Source organism: Manis pentadactyla, chromosome 16, assembly GCF_030020395.1.
Source record: "Manis pentadactyla isolate mManPen7 chromosome 16, mManPen7.hap1, whole genome shotgun sequence".
Lineage (NCBI taxonomy): Eukaryota > Metazoa > Chordata > Mammalia > Pholidota > Manidae > Manis > Manis pentadactyla.
Window position 1 is genome coordinate 48,727,936 of NC_080034.1, and position 22,503 is coordinate 48,750,438.

A 22,503-nucleotide genomic window follows, 5' to 3' on the forward strand; every position below is an offset into this window, starting at 1 on the left:
CTGCGGAACAGGGAAAATTGTGCTTGTCTTTTGCTGCTCTGTTTTCCTATTATGTTCCAATGATCTGGCTCTTCCCTCCCTCAGAGGTTTCAGTCACTCTTACATTTTCCATGGTACCCTTTGTTCAAAAGGAACATAAGAAGTACCCAATTAATATTAGTTCATTGAATGAATAAATAGTCCTCAAATTTGTGTACAGTACATACTTCTCTGTCTTACTCTGTATATCCACTTGTGTCTACATGACTGGAGAAATTTTTCCTACAAAAAAACACAAACTGAACTTACAATAAGAGGCTCCCTGTTTTTTGTTTTTTTTTTTTCCAGCCTTATGTGTCATTAGTTACACTACAAGATTTGCATCTTGGCAACAAAACTATGTATCATAATCTGCACTTTCCAGGTACAGTGGAGGCTCGGATAAGCTTAGTATTGTTCCCAAGTTCCCACATCTGTAAGTCTGTCATGAGCTGAGAAGCAGATTTTTAGATTCCAAAATGTGAACTCTTTCTCTGCTCCAGCTCATGATCTCTCTGGCTGTTCTTCTGCACAGTAGCCCATCCCTCCATATGCCAAATATTTAATCTCCAGCCTCCTCTGTTGGGAAATTTTGGCTTAGATTTCCCACGTCAGCTTTGACTCATTCTTGTCCTTCAAACCCCCATCCAATGACACGGTTCTGGTGCGGTTCTTTTCGGTCTTTCCCTTCCTTTCCATTCACTCAGTACATGTTCACTGGGGAGCTGCTCTGTGCCAGGTGCTGTAGTAGTCTCACGGTGATTCCGAAGGAATCTGAAGACCTCAGGAGATGGAAGGATAAATATGGACAAGGGATGATCCACTTCCAGTTTCACCACTTCCAGTCTCTTTGGCATTTACAGCTAAATAACCCTTCCTGAAATATCAAAGTTTCACTAATATCCCTCTTCTGCACTCCGGTGATTCTTGATTTCTTAGTTTTGATATGGCCTTGCTTCTCTCTCAATCTTCAACCCTTCCTTCTACCTACATTGTGATTTTGCTCCATAAGGTCAATTAGATCCATCGGTGGATGTTGTTGCTTAGTTCTTCAATACGTTTGCTGATTTGTGATCTCCTAGATGTATCAGTGAGAAAGGAGTGTTGATGTCTGCAACTACAATTGCGATTTCTTTTAATTTTTCTTTTGGGCTTATCAGCTTTTGTTTATGAGTTTTGAAGCTCTGCGGCCTGGGTATACACACTTAGGACAGTTATTTATGTAACATCTCTCTTTATATGTGGAATTTTGCTTTGCAATCTATTTTGTCTCATATTAATATATCCACTTCAGCTTTCCTTGGTGTAGTGTATAATTTCCAGTTCTTTACTTTCAATCTCTTACGTAACTTTTACTCTTGTATAAAACTTCTATTCTCACATATAACCATATTTGAAGTGAGTTTTTTATAGTCAACATATTTATTTTTAATGCGTTCTGACAATATCTAATTTTAATGTGTTTAGACCATTTACATTTAAGTTTGCCTGTAGGTTCACTATTTAATAATTTATTAATGGTTTGTTCCCTTTGTTTGTCATTCTTCTTTGTTCCTCTTCCTGTCTTCTTTTGACTTATTTAAACCTTATTAAAGCAGGTGGTTTAGTTATTACCATACACATCCTTAACATTTCATAATATATAGAATCAACAAATTATCATTCAGATTGAATATGGAAACCTCATAACCATTTAGCTCCTTTACCATAACCTCTTCATGTTATGTATATAGTACAACTAGATACAATGAAAACTCCATCAGACGAGGTTATGTATTTTTTTCTTTCAATCATCAACCATACTTTAAAGAACTAAGGAGCGGACTAATAGTCTGTCATATTAACCCAGATATGCCCTATCTCTGCTATTGTTCCTCCATTCATGGCATTCTAAGTTTCCTTCTGCTATCGTTGTTTTTTGGTCCCACAACTTTACTCTTTTCTAGAACTTCTGCTAGTAGTGGATTCTCTCAGTTTACTTTAAATGAGAATGTATTTCTTTCACTTTTATGTCTGAAGTATACCTTTTCTATAGTTAGCATTCTGGGCTAACAGGTCCTTTCTTTCAGCATTAATAAAAGTCACGTCATTCCTTTATGGCCCTTATGGTTTCTGATGAGAAATCCACAATCAGTCAGATTGTAGTTTCCCTTTAATTTTTCCCTGCCTGCTTTCAGGAATTTTTTTCTCTTTTGTTTCCAGCAGTTTAATTGGGATATGTCTGGGCATGGATTTATTTGGGTTTATCCTGCTTGAGGGTTGCTGAAATTCTTCAGTCTGGCGTCTGGCTTATGCCTTTTGGCAAGTCTGGAAAGTTTTCAAACATTAGTAATTCAGTTCTTTTCTCAAGAACCTCCTTCCCCTCTTCTGGGTCTCCAATGATGTGAATGTAAGATCTTTGTTATTTTCCTATTTGTCTCTGAGCCTCTGTCCATTTTTTAAAGTACACTTTTCTTTTTTATCTTCATATTCGCTGACTTCTCCTCAGTCATCTCCTTCTCTTATTGAGATAATCCAGTGTTGTTTATAATTTTGGTTAATACATTTTTCAGTTCTGAAGTTTCAATTTGGATTTTTATCTTTCCATTATTTGCTAAGAGTTTCTAATCATCCACTCATTTTAAAGACTTCTCACCCCCAATTCTCAAAGCATTTAACAATCACTGCTTTAAAGTATTTGTCACATGATTCTATATCTGTGTCACCTCAGTATTGGTATCTGTTGATTCTCTCTTCCAAGTGAATTAAGATTTTCTTAGTTCTTCATATGATGAAAAGTTTTGGATTAAAACCTGGCCATTTTTCTATTATGTCATAGGACTGTCTCATTCGAATTTTATGGAGAATAGTGCTGTTTTGGTTTTGCAGGCACTTGACTGCCTTGTGTTCAAGTTCCAAGTATCAACCAGCCTTCTATGTGCTGTAATTTCAGAGTTCATTCCATTTTCAGAGCCTTTAAGAAATTGTTCGGAAATCTCTGGAGTGTGTGCATCCCAGTGGCCTGTGAGGACTTGGTCAGTGGACTATCACTTCCTTCAGTGCTCAAAGTCTATGTGGTACGGTGTTTAGGATCAAAGCCACTTACTTACCTCTCTCAGGTGCGTTAGTTCATGAACTACTTTGTGTTTGCTTTCCACAGTGTCTTTCCTGATATTTCCTGGTTACCTGGGGGCTCCCTGGTTTCAGTCCCCTGACAAGAAAGCTGGGGCCTTTACTTATCCCACTCTATAATGCACTTCTCAGGACTGTGCGGCATTTAGGGTCAGGCCGCAGGAGAAACAGGGAGAACAGGGCCAATCAAATGTTTCTTGGGATCGCAGCTCCTCCGAAGAAAAAGAAAAGAAAGTATAAATTGATAGTAGATCTACATACCGAATGCCAGTAGAGCCAGCAAAGCCTTGTCTGGTCCTTGCCCATGAGTCATACACCTCAGAAATGTCCAAATTACCACTGCGTGTCTCAAAGTGTGTAATATTTTCTTATTTATTTCAGTAGGTTGGAAGATTTGGGGTTGTCACGTGGACATCCGAGGTCGAAAAGGAAAACCTTGGAGAATGTGGTTATCGATCCCACGCTAAGGGAGCGCTCTACCACTTGAGCTAACTCCCAACCTCTGGTTTCGCTTTTCTTTTTTGTTGTTGTTGATTGTTTGTTTGTTTTTAAAGCATACCTTTCTCTCCCTTGTTCATTGGTCTGGGCGGTCAAAATAGAGGAAATGCCAAGGCCATTAATACGAAACCAGGAATCTACTAGGGCGCATCTTCAAAGATGACCCGGGTCGAGGGCGCGATGGCTCCCTATTCCTTTGCCAGGGAAAGGATAAAGTCACCACGGGAAAAGTCTAGCGCCACCAAAATTTCACGTTTCAGATTTTCCCGAACAGAAGAGGGCACAACCCACTTGCGAGGACTCACCCAGGAGGGCCCAACTAGAGCGGCGTAGCTATTTCAGGATGATTACCTGTTTCTTAAAAAGGAAAACAGAAGTGCTATTACTACTTGTTCCTTTCAGGTAGGGCCACGTAGAAGAGAAAGAGGCGGTGAGGTGATTTTTCCTGGATCCTATATGACAGAAAGACAGAAAAGGAAGCGAGAAAACTGTTCCCGCTCGGTTTCGAACCGAGGACCTCTCGCGTGTTAGGCGAGCGTGATGACCACTACACTACGGAAACCCCTCGCGAGGCTCACTTCTGACATGGATCTACTCCATTTCTGGCAAGGTGCGTTGTAGGGGTTACATAGCTGCACCATATGAGAGAGCGGTAAAAATTACAAAGTATTGTAGGTTAGAGACACTGAAATTTAGAGGCCAGATCGTATCAGAGCATACCAGAGTGAAGGAATAAAAAATGGATATTGAGGTGCGCAGACTAAAGAGTGAATATCGGGGGGCGGGAGAAGGGTGTAAAATAGGCGTACAGGAAAACAGGAATTGAAGAGCCTGGACACTTGGAGGTATGTTGGGGAGAGCATTGTGGATGTTTAAGAATGTTTGAAAAAATTCCAGGAAGATGGCTTCCATAATCAAAGCAACATTTTAGGCAAGGTTTTAGTTTGGAATGCTAAAGAGGAAATGCAGAAATTAGAATTCAAGGGAAAGGGTAAGAAGTTATAAAGATATTAAAGGATTGAGATGTACCCTGTAAGCTACTGAGAATAGCAGTAACATGAGTCTTCCTGTGTTTCCAGTGCATAGTACACTGCCTCGCACAGAAAGCACCCTCCATAAACATCACAGCATGTATGAAGAGACAGATGCATGAGAAGAAAGGGATTCTGGAGAGGCTGTGTAGAAAGGATCTCCGGTGTTTGTCAAGACACTGGGTGTAAAGATAAGGGGTTAACATCCAAAATATATAAAGAACTCCTACAACTCCACACCAAAAATACAAATAACCTGGTTTAAAAAATGGGCGGAGGATCTGAACAGAATTTTTCCAAAGAAGAAATGCAGATGGCCAATAGGCACATGAAAAGATGCTCCACAGTGCTAATCATCAGGGAAATGCAAATCCAAATCATGAGATACCACCTCACACCGGTCAGAGTGGCCAGTATCCAAAAGACAAGAAATAACAAGTATTGATGAGGATGTGGAGAAAAGTGAACCCTCATGCATTGCTGGTGGGAATGTAAATTGGTGCAGCGTCTGTGGAAAGTATTATGGAGGTACCTCAAAAAACTAAAAATACAAATACCATTCAACCGAATAATTCCACTTCTAGGAATTTACATGAAGAAAACAAAATCCCTGAATTGAAAAGACATATACACCCCATGTTTACTGCCCCCATTATTCACAATAGTCAACCAAAAGTGTCCATCAATAAATGAGTGGATAAAGAAGTGGTACATATACACAATGGACTATTATTCAGCCATAAAAAAGTAAGAAATCCTGCCATTGCACTTATTTGTAGAATCTAAAAACAAAACAAAGCAAAATGAACAAAATAGCAGTAAGACTCATAGGCACTGAGAAGTGAGTGCTGGTTTTCCAGAAAAGGGATTAGGGAGGGTGTGTTAAGATGATACCAAGTCAGAATTAATTCACATAAGTTTTGCAATAATTATGTTGCAATACCATACATGGTAACATATTTGATTAATGGTAACAAAAACAGAATGAAGGTTAGTGCTAAATACTGATATAAATATTTGAACCATATAAATTCTAGAAAATAAAACAAGCTAACTCTTGTGATACGCTTAATGCTAAAAAAAAAGACACTGGGTGCAGAGACTTGAGGCACATAAAATACTCAAGGGCATTTAGAAATCCTGACGTGGAAACACAGGAAGACTCATGTTACTGCTATTCTCAGTAGCTTACAGGGTACATCTCAATCCTTTAATATCTTTATAACTTCTTACCCTTTCCCTTGAATTCTAATTTCTGCATTTCCTCTTTAGCATTCCAAACTAAAACCTTGCCTAAAATGTTGCTTTGATTATGGAAGCCATCTTCCTGGAATTTTTTCAAACATTCTTAAACATCCACAATGCTCTCCCCAACATACCTCCAAGTGTCCAGGCTCTTCAATTCCTGTTTTCCTGTACGCCTATTTTACACCCTTCTCCCGCCCCCCGATATTCACTCTTTAGTCTGCGCACCTCAATATCCATTTTTTATTCCTTCACTCTGGTATGCTCTGATACGATCTGGCCTCTAAATTTCAGTGTCTCTAACCTACAATACTTTGTAATTTTTACCGCTCTCTCATATGGTGCAGCTATGTAACCCCTACAACGCACCTTGCCAGAAATGGAGTAGATCCATGTCAGAAGTGAGCCTCGCGAGGGGTTTCCGTAGTGTAGTGGTCATCACGCTCGCCTAACACGCGAGAGGTCCTCGGTTCGAAACCGAGCGGGAACAGTTTTCTCGCTTCCTTTTCTGTCTTTCTGTCATATAGGATCCAGGAAAAATCACCTCACCGCCTCTTTCTCTTCTACGTGGCCCTACCTGAAAGGAACAAGTAGTAATAGCACTTCTGTTTTCCTTTTTAAGAAACAGGTAATCATCCTGAAATAGCTACGCCGCTCTAGTTGGGCCCTCCTGGGTGAGTCCTCGCAAGTGGGTTGTGCCCTCTTCTGTTCGGGAAAATCTGAAACGTGAAACTTTTCCCGTGGTGACTTTATCCTTTCCCTGGCAAAGGAATAGGGAGCCATCGCGCCCTCGACCCGGGTCATCTTTGAAGATGCGCCCTAGTAGATTCCTGGTTTCGTATTAATGGCCTTGGCATTTCCTCTATTTTGACCGCCCAGACCAATGAACAAGGGAGAGAAAGGTATGCTTTAAAAACAAACAAACAATCAACAACAACAAAAAAGAAAAGCGAAACCAGAGGTTGGGAGTTAGCTCAAGTGGTAGAGCGCTCCCTTAGCGTGGGATCGATAACCACATTCTCCAAGGTTTTCCTTTTCGACCTCGGATGTCCACGTGACAACCCCAAATCTTCCAACCTACTGAAATAAATAAGAAAATATTACACACTTTGAGACACGCAGTGGTAATTTGGACATTTCTGAGGTGTATGACTCATGGGCAAGGACCAGACAAGGCTTTGCTGGCTCTACTGGCATTCGGTATGTAGATCTACTATCAATTTATACTTTCTTTTCTTTTTCTTCGGAGGAGCTGCGATCCCAAGAAACATTTGATTGGCCCTGTTCTCCCTGTTTCTCCTGCGGCCTGACCCTAAATGCCGCACAGTCCTGAGAAGTGCATTATAGAGTGGGATAAGTAAAGGCCCCAGCTTTCTTGTCAGGGGACTGAAACCAGGGAGCCCCCAGGTAACCAGGAAATATCAGGAAAGACACTGTGGAAAGCAAACACAAAGTAGTTCATGAACTAACGCACCTGAGAGAGGTAAGTAAGTGGCTTTGATCCTAAACACCGTACCACATAGACTTTGAGCACTGAAGGAAGTGATAGTCCACTGACCAAGTCCTCACAGGCCACTGGGATGCACACACTCCAGAGATTTCCGAACAATTTCTTAAAGGCTCTGAAAATGGAATGAACTCTGAAATTACAGCACATAGAAGGCTGGTTGATACTTGGAACTTGAACACAAGGCAGTCAAGTGCCTGCAAAACCAAAACAGCACTATTCTCCATAAAATTCGAATGAGACAGTCCTATGACATAATAGAAAAATGGCCAGGTTTTAATCCAAAACTTTTCATCATATGAAGAACTAAGAAAATCTTAATTCACTTGGAAGAGAGAATCAACAGATACCAATACTGAGGTGACACAGATATAGAATCATGTGACAAATACTTTAAAGCAGTGATTGTTAAATGCTTTGAGAATTGGGGGTGAGAAGTCTTTAAAATGAGTGGATGATTAGAAACTCTTAGCAAATAATGGAAAGATAAAAATCCAAATTGAAACTTCAGAACTGAAAAATGTATTAACCAAAATTATAAACAACACTGGATTATCTCAATAAGAGAAGGAGATGACTGAGGAGAAGTCAGCGAATATGAAGATAAAAAAGAAAAGTGTACTTTAAAAAATGGACAGAGGCTCAGAGACAAATAGGAAAATAACAAAGATCTTACATTCACATCATTGGAGACCCAGAAGAGGGGAAGGAGGTTCTTGAGAAAAGAACTGAATTACTAATGTTTGAAAACTTTCCAGACTTGCCAAAAGGCATAAGCCAGACGCCAGACTGAAGAATTTCAGCAACCCTCAAGCAGGATAAACCCAAATAAATCCATGCCCAGACATATCCCAATTAAACTGCTGGAAACAAAAGAGAAAAAAATTCCTGAAAGCAGGCAGGGAAAAATTAAAGGGAAACTACAATCTGACTGATTGTGGATTTCTCATCAGAAACCATAAGGGCCATAAAGGAATGACGTGACTTTTATTAATGCTGAAAGAAAGGACCTGTTAGCCCAGAATGCTAACTATAGAAAAGGTATACTTCAGACATAAAAGTGAAAGAAATACATTCTCATTTAAAGTAAACTGAGAGAATCCACTACTAGCAGAAGTTCTAGAAAAGAGTAAAGTTGTGGGACCAAAAAACAACGATAGCAGAAGGAAACTTAGAATGCCATGAATGGAGGAACAATAGCAGAGATAGGGCATATCTGGGTTAATATGACAGACTATTAGTCCGCTCCTTAGTTCTTTAAAGTATGGTTGATGATTGAAAGAAAAAAATACATAACCTCGTCTGATGGAGTTTTCATTGTATCTAGTTGTACTATATACATAACATGAAGAGGTTATGGTAAAGGAGCTAAATGGTTATGAGGTTTCCATATTCAATCTGAATGATAATTTGTTGATTCTATATATTATGAAATGTTAAGGATGTGTATGGTAATAACTAAACCACCTGCTTTAATAAGGTTTAAATAAGTCAAAAGAAGACAGGAAGAGGAACAAAGAAGAATGACAAACAAAGGGAACAAACCATTAATAAATTATTAAATAGTGAACCTACAGGCAAACTTAAATGTAAATGGTCTAAACACATTAAAATTAGATATTGTCAGAACGCATTAAAAATAAATATGTTGACTATAAAAAACTCACTTCAAATATGGTTATATGTGAGAATAGAAGTTTTATACAAGAGTAAAAGTTACGTAAGAGATTGAAAGTAAAGAACTGGAAATTATACACTACACCAAGGAAAGCTGAAGTGGATATATTAATATGAGACAAAATAGATTGCAAAGCAAAATTCCACATATAAAGAGAGATGTTACATAAATAACTGTCCTAAGTGTGTATACCCAGGCCGCAGAGCTTCAAAACTCATAAACAAAAGCTGATAAGCCCAAAAGAAAAATTAAAAGAAATCGCAATTGTAGTTGCAGACATCAACACTCCTTTCTCACTGATACATCTAGGAGATCACAAATCAGCAAACGTATTGAAGAACTAAGCAACAACATCCACCGATGGATCTAATTGACCTTATGGAGCAAAATCACAATGTAGGTAGAAGGAAGGGTTGAAGATTGAGAGAGAAGCAAGGCCATATCAAAACTAAGAAATCAAGAATCACCGGAGTGCAGAAGAGGGATATTAGTGAAACTTTGATATTTCAGGAAGGGTTATTTAGCTGTAAATGCCAAAGAGACTGGAAGTGGTGAAACTGGAAGTGGATCATCCCTTGTCCATATTTATCCTTCCATCTCCTGAGGTCTTCAGATTCCTTCGGAATCACCGTGAGACTACTACAGCACCTGGCACAGAGCAGCTCCCCAGTGAACATGTACTGAGTGAATGGAAAGGAAGGGAAAGACCGAAAAGAACCGCACCAGAACCGTGTCATTGGATGGGGGTTTGAAGGACAAGAATGAGTCAAAGCTGACGTGGGAAATCTAAGCCAAAATTTCCCAACAGAGGAGGCTGGAGATTAAATATTTGGCATATGGAGGGATGGGCTATTGTGCAGAAGAACAGCCAGAGAGATCATGAGCTGGAGCAGAGAAAGAGTTCACATTTTGGAATCTAAAAATCTGCTTCTCAGCTCATGACAGACTTACAGATGTGGGAACTTGGGAACAATACTAAGCTTATCCGAGCCTCCACTGTACCTGGAAAGTGCAGATTATGATACATAGTTTTGTTGCCAAGATGCAAATCTTGTAGTGTAACTAATGACACATAAGGCTGGAAAAAAAAAAAACAAAAAACAGGGAGCCTCTTATTGTAAGTTCAGTTTGTGTTTTTTTGTAGGAAAAATTTCTCCAGTCATGTAGACACAAGTGGATATACAGAGTAAGACAGAGAAGTATGTACTGTACACAAATTTGAGGACTATTTATTCATTCAATGAACTAATATTAATTGGGTACTTCTTATGTTCCTTTTGAACAAAGGGTACCATGGAAAATGTAAGAGTGACTGAAACCTCTGAGGGAGGGAAGAGCCAGATCATTGGAACATAATAGGAAAACAGAGCAGCAAAAGACAAGCACAATTTTCCCTGTTCCGCAGGCGGGAGGATCTGACTGCCAGGTGAATACTAGAAAGCACGGACTCCACCATTCCTGGGTATGGAGACATTCAGGTGCAGCATTGGTTTATATGGAGTGATTTTCAAGTAACATTGGTTGTGTTCTTTAAATGAAAGTTTTTCTAACACTGTCACTAGAGTAGTTTTTTCCTATCGATACAAGTGGGTGTTAAGAGAGCTTTCACACATAAGGCCAGTGAGCTTAGTTGGATATAAGGTATTATTTGAGAACTGGGGTGGTAAATCCCTCGCACGATTCTTCATACGGAAAAATGAGGACTGTAGGATTCTGTAGGTGGATTTCCAGTACCTGGAACAGGGTCACAGCAATAGGAACTAATTAAAAAGCATTAACTACTGCTTTTTGGCTGTCTTTTCCTGTGGAATGTTCTCCTCTCACACTGACCTTGTATCATACATGCTCATCAAGGGCTTAAAGAATGGATTAGAGAATGAAGTTAGAATCCATCAGGGTTCTCTTCTTGGAAAGAACAGACTTTCATCTAAGTTTACCCATGGTCCTTGGATGAGAAAAGAGTCCTAAATGGGCTGGAAAAATAGAGCATCCTCTGGGAAAAGCAGGAAGCCCTGATGTGGAAGGGCATAATCTGAGCACGTATCAGGGTCTCACTCGGTACAGAGATGATTGCTGAGGAGGTCAGGATGGTTAAGCATCTAATTTGATGAGAATGAAAAATCAATGGTACAGAGAAACAATATGTAATTTGTTGGCTTAAAATCCCCAATTTGAATGGACCTGAGTCCTTGCCTTTTGACCTTAACAAAAAGAAGAAAGGAAATGTGTTCCTCGCAGATTGAATAAAAGCCTTTTCCCATTATTTAGGCTCTAGATCCACACAGTTCAGTAGCACTTCAATTTAACATTGTACTGGAGTTTGTAGCCAGGATAATGATTCAATAAAATGAAAATTTTTAAAACATCTAGATTTGAATGGTTGAAGTAACATTGTCTTTTAACAGTCAACATGATCTTGAATATATAGAGAATCCTAAGGAATCCATTAAAAAAAATTAGACCTAATAAATTAGTTCAGTGAGTTGCAGGATATAAGATCAATATTAAAGTATCTATTGTATTTCTACATACTAACAATAAGCTTTCTGAAGATAGAATTAAGAAAATAATTTTGTTCACAATATTCTTTTTTTAAGTTTTAAAAAAAATGTTTTCATTGAAGTATAATTGGCATATACAATATTATACTGGTTTCAGGCATATCTATACAACTGTATATATATCATGAAATACTCACCATGGTTACCAAGTCCAAGCTCACGCCACCCACTCACTCAGCATGCCAATAAGTTGACAGACAAGGAGTTGGGGCAAGAAAAGCAACTTTATCTGGAAAGTCAACAGACCAAGAATGGTGGACTCATGTCCTATAGAGACTCGTGTTAACTTAGGGTTGGGCTGATTCTAAACTTCTTTTATATTAGGGAAGGGGGAACAGGTGGGAGTTGAGGTCAGGAGGTGACAGTTAACTCAGACATCTGCATGTCAGGACTGTGAAATCCTTTATCCTTGGTTAGTTGACTCCAGTCATTCTGTTGACCCTGGGTCTGGCCATCATGCTCCCATAAGCCCTTGACAATCCAGTCACCGTTCCTGTAAATCTTTTAACTCCTCAGGAGAGATACATTTTGGGTAAGGGACTAGTTGCATCAATCTTAAGTCAGGAACAAAATTCCCTTTGATGATTAATAAGCCTCCATGCAGGGCTGCAGAACTGAGCAGAAGCTTTTTGATCCAAAGATTAAGCAGCAAAGGAGAAAGATACAATATGAAGGCAGAGATGCCACTTTTTCACTCAATTACACTATGATAAATAGTTTCCAGCTGCCACCATACAAAGGTATTATAATATTATTGACTATATTCCCTATGCTATGCTTTTTCATCCTCGTGAATTATTTGTTTTATAATTGGGAGTTTGTCCCTTTTAATTCCCTTTACCTATTTCACACATCCCCCCACCTCTCTCCCCTACAGCAATCACCAGTTTGTTCTCCATGTTTATGAGTCTATTTTCATTTTTTCTGTTTGCTCATTTGTTTTACTCTTCAGATTCCACTTATAAGTGAAATCATATGGTATTTGTCTTTCTCTGCCTGACTTATTTCACTCAGCATAACACCCTATAGGTCCATCCATGTCACAAATGGCAAGATTTAGCTCCTTTTTATGGCTGAGTAATATTCCATTGTGTATATGTACCACATCTTCTTTATCCATTCTTGTGTGGATGGACACTTAGGTTGCTTCCATATCTTGGCTATCGTAAATAATGCTGCACAGTAAACTCTTGAACATCAGCATTAGTAATTTTTTCCTGGATATGCCTCCCCAGGTAAGGGATACAGAAGCAAAAATAAACAAAATATATTTTTTTTATATATAAGTGGGACTTATGAATAAAATAATAAATAAAAAAGTGGGACTACATGAAACTAAAAAGAGTACGTGAAACTTCACCACAAAAATGAAAAGGCAACCTGCTGGAAGAGAGAATATATTTTCAAATCATCTACTAGACAAAAGGTATTGATATATAAAGAATTCATACAACTCAACACCAAAAAAAAAAAACCCACAAATAATCTAATTTAAAAATGGGCAGAGGACTTGAAATAGACATCTTGCCAAAGAAAGGGTACTGATGGCCAAAAGACTCACAGAAAATACTCAACATAACTAAGCACCAGGGAAATGGGAACCAAAACCACAGTGAGAGATCACCTCACATCACTATTCAGAATGGCTAGTATCAAAGAGGCAAGAGATAACAAGTGTTGGTGAGGATGTGGAGAAAAGAGAATCCTCGTGCACTGTTGATGGGAATGTAAATGGGTGCAGCCACTAAGGAAAACGGTATGGAGGTACCTCAAAAAATTTTTTAAGTAAGTACAGTAGGGAGTGGATTAAACAAGATGGTAGCATGAGAAGTGAGGCAGAAACCTCCTCCCAAAACCACGTATAACACAAAAATACATGAATCTGTGGCATCTTACTACACTGATGGACAGTGACTGCATTGGGGTATGGGTGGGGACTTGACAATATGGGTAAATGTAGCAACCACACTGTTTTTTCATGTGAAACCTTCGTAAGAGTGTATATCAATAATACCTTAATAAAAAAAACACACAAAAATACAGCAAATACAACTAATCCTGAAAGAGTGACTGAGAAGAAGACTGCAACAGACGGCCTACATCTGGGGAAAAGAGAAGACATAATGGAGGAGGGTAAAGTAGCAAAGCCATGATCCAGTGGGAACCAAGCCCTTCCCCCCACCCCAGCTCACCGGTAGGAGGGACAGAAGCAGAGTGGAGAGGGAGTAGGAGCCAAAGGCTGCTAAATACCCACTCCTGGAGATCTACTCTGGGAGCACGAACCCACATTACATGGTGCGCTGGAGATTAGAGGGGTTGGAAAGCAAAGACAGGTGGAATACTTGGAGAGACTGAGATTCCAGCTGCCTGTGAAGAAGAAGTACCCACAACAGGCCACTCTGGGACAAAAGAAAGGCGGGCACTTTGAAAGAATTCCAACAGCGAAAGGGCTGCTAAAGGGGCAAGGATTACACAGAGCTTTCTGCTCAGGAGAAAGGACAGGTAGACAAAATCGTGCTAGTACACTCATCTCAGCAGGTTGGGAATTTTCAGGAGCCCCATGCGCTCCATCACCCTGGCTGGCAATGCAGCCCCGAGGCTCCCCCGCTGTGATACACAGCCTGCCGCTCCTTCCTCCGGGTGTCACCGGTTCGCAAACCTGTTGCCCCTGCCATCGTGCCAGGCCAGCTGGGGGGCAGCCCTGCCTGTGGCAGCTACAAGGGCATGGAATAGAGGTGCCTCCCTGCACGCTGGACCCACTGGTCCTGGCAGTGGAGGCAGGTACTGTGGCCGGGAAGCAGGAAAGAGCTCTTTCCTCCTGGCAGGCACTGGTACCACAAACCTGAGACCTCCTCGCCCCGCCATTGATCCAGGGGCTGGGCAGCACCAGAGAGTAGAGCTTCTGGGCAGTAGAGGGTGCCACCTACACAAAGTTATTATTCCACAGTAATCATTAGGAATATGAAATGGCAAAAGAACCTGGTATCCCTCAAACACCAGAAAGAGGGCTAAGTGAAACTGAAATCACCAATCTCCCTGAGAAAGATTTCAAAATAAAAATCACAAACATGCACACAGAATGCAGAAAAATATTCAAGACTTCAGGGAGGACTTCAAGAAAGAGATAGAAACTTTGAAAAATAGAGTATCTGAGATGAAACATACAATGGAGGGATTTAAATGCAGATTAGATGAGGTAGAGGAGACAGTAAGTGAAACAGAAATTAGAGAACAGGAATACAAAGAAGGTGAGAGCCAGAGAGAGAAAAGGAACTCTAGAATGAAGAAAATAGTAAGAGAACTGTGTGACCAATTCAAATGGAATGATATTCGCATTAGAGGGTTTCCAGAGGAAGGAGAGAGAGAAAAAAGGATAGAAAGTCTCTTTGAGGAAATAATTGCTGGAAACTTCCCCAATCTGGGGAAGGAAATAGTCTCTCAGGCCATGGAAGTGTACAGATCTCCCAACACAAGGGACCCAAGGAAGACATCACCAAGACATATAATAATTAAAATGGCAAAGATCAAGAACAAGGACAGAGTATTAAAAGCAGCCAGAGAGAGGAAAAAAGATCACATACAAAGGTAAACCCATCAGGCTATCATCAGACGTCTCAGCAGAAACCTTACAGGCCAGAAGGGAGTAGCATCATACATTTAATGCAATGAAAGAAAAGGGCCTTGAACCAAGAATACTCTACACAGCAAGATTATCATTTAAATTTGAAGCAGGGATTAAACAATTTCCAGATAAGCAAAAGTTGAGGGAATTTACCTCCCACAAACCATCTCTACAGTGTATTTTGCAGGGACTGCTATAGATGGACTTGCTCCTAAGGCTATGTAGCTGTCACCAGAGAAAATAAAACCAAAGTAAAGGAAGTGGACTAATTAATTACTAAGCAAACGCAAAAGTAAATCAACTACCCACAAAGTCAGTCAAGGGATACACAAAGAGTACAGAATATGAAACCTAACATATAAAGAGTGGAGGAGGAAGAAAAAGAAGGGAAGAAAAAAAAAAACCTTTAGATTGAGTTTGAAATAGCGTAATAGGTGAGTTAAGTTAGACTGTTAGATAGTAAAGAAGCTGCCCTTGAACCTTTGGTAACCACGAATCTAATGCCTGCAATAGCAATAAGCACATACCTATCGAAAATCACCCAAAATGTAAATGGACTGAATGCACCAATCAAAAGACAGAGAATTACAGAATGGATAAAAAATAAAAACCATGACCTGTCTATATGCTGCCTACAAGAGACTCACTTCAAACCCAAAGACATACACAGACTAAAAGTGAAGGGATGGAAAAAGGTATTTCATGCAAATAACGGGGAGAAAAAAGCCAGAGTTCCAGTACTTGTATCAGACAAAATAGATTTCAAAACAAAGAAAGTCACAAGAGACAAAGAGGGACATTACATGATGATAGAGGAGTCAGTCCAACAAGAGGATTTAACCATTACAAATATCTATGCACCCAGCATAGGAGCACCTAGTTATGTGAAACAAATACTAACAGAATTAAAGGTGGAAATAGAATGTAAAGCATTTATTTTAGGAGACTTCAACACACCACTCTATCCAAAGGACAGAGCAACCAGACAGAAAATAAGTAGGGACACAGAGGCACTGAACAACACATTAGAACAGATGGACCTAACAGACATCTATAGAACTCTACACCCAAAAGCAGCAGGATACGCATTCTTCTCAAGTGCACATGGAAATATATCCAGAATAGACCACATACTAGGCCACAAGCAGAGCCTCAGTAAATTCAGAAGGATCGAAATTGTACCAACCAGCTTCTCAGACCACAAGGGTATGAGACTAGAAATAAATTATGCAAAGAAAACAGAAAAGGCCACAAACATATGGAGGCTTAACAACATGCTCCTAAGTAATCAATGGGTCAGTGAACAAATAGAAACAGAAATCAAGCAATATATGGAGACCAACAGAAACAACAACTCAACAACCCAAAATCTGTTGGATGCAGCGAAGGCCGTGCTAAGAGTGAAGTATATTGCAATACAGGCTTACCTCAGGAAAGAAGAACAATCCCATATGAACAGTCTAAACTCACAATTAATGAAACTGGGAAAAGAAGAACAAGTGAAGCCCAAAGTCAGTAGAAGGAGGGACATAATAAAGATTAGAGCAGAAATAAATAAAACAGAGAAGAATAAAACAGTAGAATCAATGAAAGCAGGAGCTGGTTCTTCAAGAAAATAAACAAAATATATAAACCCCTAGCCAGACTTATCAAGAAAAAAAAGAAAGTCTACACAAATAAAGAGAATCAGAAATGAGAAAGGAAAAATCACTATGGGCACCACAGAAATGCAGAGAGTTATTAGAGAATACTATGAAAAATTATATACTAACAAATTGGATAACCTAGAAGAAATGGACAACTTTCTGGAAAAATACAACCTTCCAAGATTGACCCACGAAGAATCAGAAAATCTGAACAGACCAATTATCAGCAATGAAATTGAATGGTTAATCAAAAACATTACCTAAGAACAAAACTCCTGTACCAGATGGCTTCACTGCTGAATTTTATCAAACATTTAGAGAAGGCCTAATACCCATCCTCTTAAAGTTTTCCAAAGAGTGGAAGAGGAGGGAATACTACCAAACTCATTCTATGAGGCCAGCATCACTCTAATGCCAAAACCAGGCAAAGATACCACACACACAAAAAAGAAAATTCCAGACCAATGTCCCTGATGAATATAGATGAAAAAATACTCCACAAAATATTGGCAAACCGAATTAGAAAATACATCAAAAAGACCATCCATCATGATCAAGTAGGATTTATCCCAGAGATGCAAGGATGGTACAATATTCAAAAATCCTTCAACATCATACACCACATCAACAAAAAGAAGGGCAAAAAAATCACATGATCATCTCCATAGATGCTGAAAAAGCATTTGACAAAATTCAACATCCATTTGTGATAAAAACTCTCAACGTAATGGTTATAGAGGGCAAGTACGTCAACATAATAAAGGCCATATATGACAAACTCACAGCCAACATCATACTCAGCAGCGAAGAGCAGAAAGCTTTTCCTTTAAGATAGAAGGAGGACCTAGCCATGGCAATCAGATAACACAAAGAAATAAAAGACATCCAGATTGGTAAGGAAGAAGTTAAACTGTCAGTGTTTGCAGATGACGTGATGTTGTACATAAGAAACCTTAAGGAATCCACCCCCAAACCACTAGAACTAATAAGTGAATTCAGCAAAGTTGCAGGATACAAAATTAATACACAGAAGTCTGTGGCATTCATGTATGTTAACGATGAACTAGCAGAAAGAGAAATCAGGAAAACAATTCCATTTACAATTGCATCACCAAGGAGGTGAAAGACCTACACCCTGAAAACTACAAGACACTTGTGAGAGACACTAAAGAAGACACCAATGAATGGAAATATATCCCATGCTCATGCATAGGAAGAATTAATATTGTCAAAATGGCCATCCTGCCTAAAGCAATCTACAGATTCAATGGAATCCTTGTCAAAACACCGAGAGCATTCTTCAAAAAACTAGAGCAAATAGTTCTAAAATTCATATGGAACCACAAAAGACCCCAAATAGCCAAAGAAATCCTGAGAAGGGAGAATAAAGCTGGGGGGATTATGCACCCCCGACTTCAAGCTCTATTACAAAGCCACAGTAATCAGGACAGTTTGGTACTGGCACGAGAACAGACCCATAGATCAATGGAACAGAATAGAGAGCCCAGATATAAACCCAAACATACATGGTCAATTAATATACAATAAAGGAGCCATGGATATACAGTGGGGGAAATGACAGTCTCTTCACCAAGGCAAAACTGGACAGCTACATGCAAGAGAATAAAACCGGATTATTGTCTAACCGCATGCACAAAAGTAAACTCGAAATGGATCAAAGACTTGATGTAAGTCATGAAACCATAAAACTCTTAGAAGAAAACATAGGCAAAAATCTCTTGAATATAAACACGAGCAACTTTTTTTCTGAACAAATCTCCTCGGGCAAGGGAAACAAAAGCAAAAATGAACACATGGGACCATGTCAAACTAAAAAGCTTCTTTACAGCAAAGGACACCATCTGTAGAACAAAAAGGCATCCTACAGTGTGGGAGAATATATTTGTAAATGACATATCCGACAAGGGGTTAACATTCAAAAATATATAAAGAACTCACCCACCTCAACACCCAGAAAGTAAATAACCCAATTAAAAAATGGGCAGAGGATCTGAACAGAGTCTTCTCCAAAGAAGAAATTCAGATGGCCAACAAGCACATGAAAAGATGCTCCACATCACTAATTATCAGGGAAATGCAAAATAAAGCCACAATGAGCTATCACCACACACCAGTTAGGATGGCCAACATCAAAAAGACAAGGAACAACAAGTGCTGGCGAGGATGTGGAGAAAGGAGAACCCTCCTACAGTGTTGGTGGGCATGTAAATTAGTTCAACCATTGTGGAAAGCAATATGGAGGTCCCTCAAAAAACTAAAAGCAGAAATACCATTTGATCCAGGAATCCCACTCCTAGGAATTTACCCAAAGAAAACAAGATCCCAGATTCAAAAAGACATATGCACCCCGATGTTTATCGCAGCACTATGTACAATAGCCAAGATATGGAAGCAACCTAAGTGTCCATCAGTAGATGAATGGATAAAGAAACTATACATATACACAATGGAATATTATTCAGCCATAAGAAGAAAACAAATCCTACCATTTGCAACACCATGGATGGAGCTAGAGGGTATTATCCTCAGTGAAATAAGCCAGGCGGAGAAAGACAAGTACCAAATTATTTCACTCATTTGTGGAGTGTAACAACGAAGCAAAACTGAAGAAACAAAACAACAGCAGATTCACAGACTTCAAGGGGGCACTAGCGGTTACCAAATGGAAGGGGTTAGGGAGGGAGGGTGAGTAGGGAGGGAGAAAGGGATTGAGGCGCTACGATTAGCACACATAATGTAGCGGGGGTAGTGGGGAAGGCAGTACAGCACAGAGAAGACAAGTAGTGCCTCTGCAGCACCTTACTACGCTGATGGACAGTGACTGTAATGGGGTTTGGCAAGGGGGGCGCACTTGATAATATGGGTGAATGTAATAACCACAGTGTTGCTCGTGTGAAACCTTTATAAGATTGTATATCAATGATACCTTAATAGAAAAATTAAATAAATAAATACAATACTCTTTATCCAAAACAATAAAATACTCTGGAATACATTTAGAAAAACACACACGGAATGCATACTCTTCCAACTATATGTAATTGCTGAAAGAAATTAAAGAAGACCTAGAAAGTTGGAAACACATGCGATGTTCATTGATACTGTTGATACTTAGTATTGTTAAGATGGCCTTACTCCCCAAGTCAGTCAATCTATTCAATGCAATCCCTATCAAAATCCCAAATAGTCTTTTTTGTTGTTGTTGACAAGCTGATCTTAGAAGTCATATGGAAGTGCAGGGAACTCAGAGTAGCCAAAACAATCCTTAAAATGAAGGACAAAAGTGGAGGACTCAAATTTCTGAATTTAAAACGTATAATAAGGCAACAAGTCATGAAGACAATATGGCACTGGCACCAGAGGTGACATGTGGATCAATGGAATAAAATTAAGAGTTCAGAAATAAGCCCTCACATTTACAGTCAGTTGATTTTGAAAAGGATGCCAAGACAATTCAACTGGGAAAGAAATTCAATTTGTTTTCAACAAATGGTGCTGAGGCAACTAAATATAGCTGCACTCCTTCCTCACATCACATATAAAAATTAACTCAAGATGGATCAAAAACAAGCATAAGAGATAAAACTATAAAACTTTAACAAGAAAACATAGGAGCAAATTTTACAGGAAGCCAAAGTTGGATTCTTTTTAAAAAGTCATAGGCAAATTCATGGCATTTTTATTTAAAATCCATTATCTCATTGTGTAATATCAATGTCATTGTTATCCTTATTCTATCACTATCACTCAGTTGGAAGTACAGTACAAGTTATTTCTATTATACCTAAATCTGGAAACTGATTATAGCCTCATGTGTGTTACTGAAACAAGTAGGGCAATTACCTAAATAATTTTCCCTTTACATCTTAGTTGGAGACAGAATAGGATATAGTAGGTACTGTTTGTTGTACACTCAACAATAATTGATCATCATTCCTTCCGTTCTCTTTTTTCCAACAATAACAGAAAGATTTCATCCAGCATTTGAACTTGTTTCCACAACCACCTTCTTCAGGGGAGATGGATCCCAGCCTCAGAGCCCAAAGATAAACAGAGTTGTCTCAATTCTCTTGCCAGTGATTGGTTTATGCCAAGAGAATATAACAAATGTGGCCAGTGAGATTCAAGGGTAAATTTAGGGGACAGCATTTAAGAAAGACCTTCTTCAGTCCTGTAAAAATCTCATATATGCATACATATGAAGTTTCCATTTCTCTGCCTCTGGATTTTGCCCTCAGATTGTGAGGTCAGGAGTTACTTCAGGGAGAGCAGCTGCAGTGCAAGGCCCATATGTTGAGGACAGAGCCATTCAATCAATCAATCAACCTTGCAGCTTTCCTTCCCTGAGTAATTACTGTGCAACCATATTTATGGGCACAAACATAAATACTGTAAAAGGCAAAGGACTACTCTATGTGTTTCTGCTTAAACCTAAAGATTTCATAAATAGTAGTGAACGTAATTTTAAAGTGTTCTCATCATTTAAATTTCTTAAATCTCAAAACCAAAATCAGTTTTAATGCTATGGAAAATATGGTTTGAGGTGCACTTAGCTCCCTGTTTCATTTACTACAGATCACTGAAGTGTCTCTCTCCCATCTCTCAGCCTTAGCACAATTCAACCTTCCAGACTTTCCTTAACACTGGATCTGCTGTGCATGCTCTGTCCTGATCCTGGCACCACCATTTTGATCCGGGGGGAATATAGAGGCACTCTGAATGAGCCTCCGGGATGCATTCTAAGAAATAGACCACTCACCATATACAGTAGTCTACCCCTTGTTTGACCTGTGTGCACTGTGTTGAGAGAGCATGGGTCCCACAGACCTGTGAGGTCCATTTGAAGCACAAGTCACACTCTTTCTTTCATACCTGCACACATCTCTCTCACTCTTCAGACATTCAAGCAGACTTTTAAGAGTACTTAGCACAAAGCGATAAGCATCCTGCCCCCCAAGGCCCTTACAGTCTAATGCGGAAGATGGCTGAGTAACAAAAATTCACAACTTGATAAATGCTACAAAACAGATGTGTGCCTCAATCTCTGAAAGTGCTGGGAGGAACCCAACACACCCTCAGAAAACTGGGAGAAGGGTCAGGGAAAAGATGTCTCCCAGAAAATAGTTTTGAGTCTAACAAGCAGCTGGACAAGAAAAGAGCAGTGAAAGGTCTGGCGTTCTCTATGGGACATTTCCTTAAGTCCATTATCTCTGGAGTCAAGCGTGAGAACAGAAGCGTGAGAAACAGAAACAGAAGCGAGAATGAAGAATTGGGTGGAGGCAAGGGACTGAGTTGCTCTGAAAGGCTTTAGCTCCCTCCTCATCCCAAAGACAGCCTTGTGGGAAGTAAGCAGATGCATAACTAGCAAAAACAATCTTCAGGAACTAGTCATGGCTGAGTAATATTTGGACACCTTGGGAAGTGTACAAAGATGAAAAACCCAGTGTTCTTATTTCTGTTTTTCACCTTGCTCCTGTATTCCCAGCGCCCTCTCAGATTTATTACAGCTCCCTTCACCATCTGCTCTTCCCAGGACACAAAAAAACCACAGTTAACAGCTTTATA

General features: G+C 39.5%; 2 non-coding genes across 2 annotated transcripts; one reads left to right on the plus strand and one right to left on the minus strand.

Moving 5' to 3' along the window:
• Positions 1-4,116: 4,116 nt before the first annotated feature.
• On the minus strand, positions 4,117-4,189 carry TRNAV-AAC (transfer RNA valine (anticodon AAC)). Its single transcript has one exon. It is a non-coding gene; the product is annotated as a tRNA-Val (tRNA).
• A 2,131-nt stretch (positions 4,190-6,320) lies between these two features.
• TRNAV-AAC (transfer RNA valine (anticodon AAC)) lies at positions 6,321-6,393 on the plus strand. Its single transcript has one exon. It is a non-coding gene; the product is annotated as a tRNA-Val (tRNA).
• Positions 6,394-22,503: the final 16,110 nt, after the last annotated feature.